The sequence below is a fragment of the Propithecus coquereli genome, unplaced genomic scaffold (genome assembly GCF_000956105.1).
Source record: "Propithecus coquereli isolate 6110/MARCELLA unplaced genomic scaffold, Pcoq_1.0 Scaffold220, whole genome shotgun sequence".
Classification (NCBI taxonomy): domain Eukaryota; kingdom Metazoa; phylum Chordata; class Mammalia; order Primates; family Indriidae; genus Propithecus; species Propithecus coquereli.
The window spans coordinates 1,386,243-1,389,135 of NW_012147190.1; positions in this window are offsets into that span (position 1 = coordinate 1,386,243).

Below are 2,893 nucleotides of genomic sequence, written 5' to 3' on the forward strand. Positions count from 1 at the left end.
AGGCATGGTGGCGCATGCCTGTAGTCCCAGCTACTTGGGAGGCTGAGACAGAAGGATTGCTTGAACCCAGGAGTTTAAGGTTGCAGTGAGCTAGGCTGACGCCATGGCACTCACTCTAGCCCAGGCAACAGAGCGAGACTGTCTCAAAAAAAAAAAACAAAAAAACATACAGATGGTATTGAAGCAGCGGGGCTGGATGAGCTCACCTGAGGTGGGAGGTAAAGAGAAAAGGAAATAAGGCCCATGGCTGATGGTTTTCTGCAGGCTGCTTAGCCTCCGTTTGCCCTGTTACTACCCATGGCTATCGATGAAAGCGTTAGTCTAAGAGTAAAATACTAAAGAGACTAACTTGAGGAATATGCTTAAGGAAATGCAATGAATTTTTCTTAAGCATATGCAATTTTACTGAGATGACCCCCCAAAAGTGGGATCAAAGGGAGGACCTTGAATCTCTTTATATAATGAAAATATAAGTAGCCTATGCATTGCTTGCATGATGCATGAATGGTTTGCTCTTATGAACATTTATACACCCTTTTTCAAGTTTCAACTCTTACTCACCCTTTTTCAAGTAGTTGAGTTGTTTAAAGTGGTGGTTCCCAATCATAGCTGCCCAGCAGAGTCATCTGACCAGCTGGATAAAACTATGGATTCCCTGGGCCCCCACCCAGAGAGATATAGTAGGTCTGGAGTAAGTTCCTGGGAATCTCTGTTTTTAACGAAGACCGCAGGAGATTCTGATGGCCGTGGTTTGGCATTTGGTAACAGTTTTCCTGGATATTTCAAAGGCAAACTTGAGATCTGCCCTACTCAAATAATCGTATCTTCTAAAACTGACAGTTCTGAATTTGTGAGGTCAAGGTAGGATATAAATTTTTTGCTTATACACGCAACAGAATTATTGACTTATCACATGCCTCTTTTCTTCTTCCTTCCTCTTTCTCGATCCTCTCCAAAGCCTGAAGATCTTAGTTCCTAAAAATCTTTCAGCCGGCACACATATATACGATGCTCACACATATACAGAAGGTCTCTCTTTCTCTTTCCCTCTCTCCCTCTTGCACGTATGCACACATACACTCTTCTCTATTTGTCTTCACCAACACTGCCTCAGTTCAGGTCCTCATCATCCTTCACTCAGGCCATTGTCATAGTTTCCTAACTGCTTTCCTTGCCAGTCTGGTCAATATCAGCTCTAGTCCATCCTCCATTTGCTGCTGGAGTTGACTTTCATGACCCAAGTCTGATTCCCTCAGGCTCCTACTCCATGAGAAAAATCTCTATGGCCTATTGGGAAAAGTCCAAACGTCTCGGCATAGCATCCGATCACCGTCATCTGTGTCACCCATAACACTGATCTCCTTTGTCAGCAAGGTTCTCTCCGTTCCTGAAACCGATTCACTGGGGACCCATCCACACCTGCCTAAGCACACCTGTTCCTTCACACCTGCCCTCACACCTGTCCAACCACCTATGCCCTTTGACACCTGCCTAGCCATAGCTGCCCATACACGTCTGTCCATACACATCTCCATATCTTGGCCTGAAAGTCACTCCTTTGGAAAACTGCCTGGTGAACTCTTACTCATCCTTTAAGATCCAACTCAGATGTTCCCTCCACTCTAAAGTTTTTCTCAGCTTCAAAGCCAGAGCCTTCTATTTCCTCCTTTGTTCTCAGCATAGCAATTTGCACATATCTTTACTGGAACATTTACCACGCTGTGTTGTAATTATTTGTTTCTTTCTCACCAATCCTCACTTCCTAAATCAAACTGGGAAATTATTCACCATACAATGCATAGTTCCTAGCTCAATGTCACACTTAGAGTAGGTCCTCAGTAAATATTAAAAGTTTTTTTTCTTTTTCTTTGCGATCAAGCTCTCAACAAGGTGAGTTCTTGAGGTGATCAGTGTGCCTAGCTGGAGCAGATCATCTTCCATCTTCTGATTTGTTGGTGGCTAGGAAAACAGATAGCTGAGCTGACTAGAATTTTGTGAAAAAAAAAGAGTTAATGAGTTCCTAGAGGGCACCAGAGTGACTCTCTTTGAATAAAACGCATCAGCTTTGGTGTGTGGCCTGCTGGCAGTCTCGTCTTACCTCCTGGGTTCTCAGTTGTGTTCTGATAACTTAGTCTGCTTCATTCTAATCTTTGGGCAAACAAGAAGTGTGTATTATGTACAATAAATAGAGCTATGTTGTTCATTTCTTCAGTCCCCAAAATTAAAATAGAGAACAATGGGGACTGAGAGATCATGAAAATTCGCAGCAGGTGTCTTAGTCCATTTTCTGTTGCTTATAACAGAATACCTGAAACTGGATAATTTATAAAGAAAAGGAATTTACTTCTTACAGTTATGTCAGCTGAGAAGTCCAAGGTCGAGGGGCCGTATCTGGTGAGGGCATTCTCGCTGGCAGGGACTCTTTGTAGAGTCCTTAGGTGGCACAGGACATCACGTGGTGAGGGGGCTGAGTGTGCTAACATGCTTGCTCAGATCTCTCTTCCTCTTCTTATAAAGCCACCAGTCACACTCCCGTGATGACCCATTAATCCATTGATCTATGAATGAATTAATCCATTCATGAAGACGGAGCCCTTGTGACCCAACCACCTCTTGAAATCCCCACCTCCCAATACTCCCACATTGGGGATTAAGTTTCAACACAAGTTTTAGAGGGAACAAGTATTCAAGCCACAGTGGTAGGTGTCCTTGACCTGGAGTGCACAGATAGACATTAGGCACTCCATGCGCCCTGGCCACATCATATGCAACATGCATGCACTTGCATGTGAATTCTGCAGGCGGGTTCCATAATTTTTATAAGATTCTCAAAGGGTTCTGACACCTATAAGAGTTAGAACATACTAATTTAAAATATATTTTTGTGCCTTTT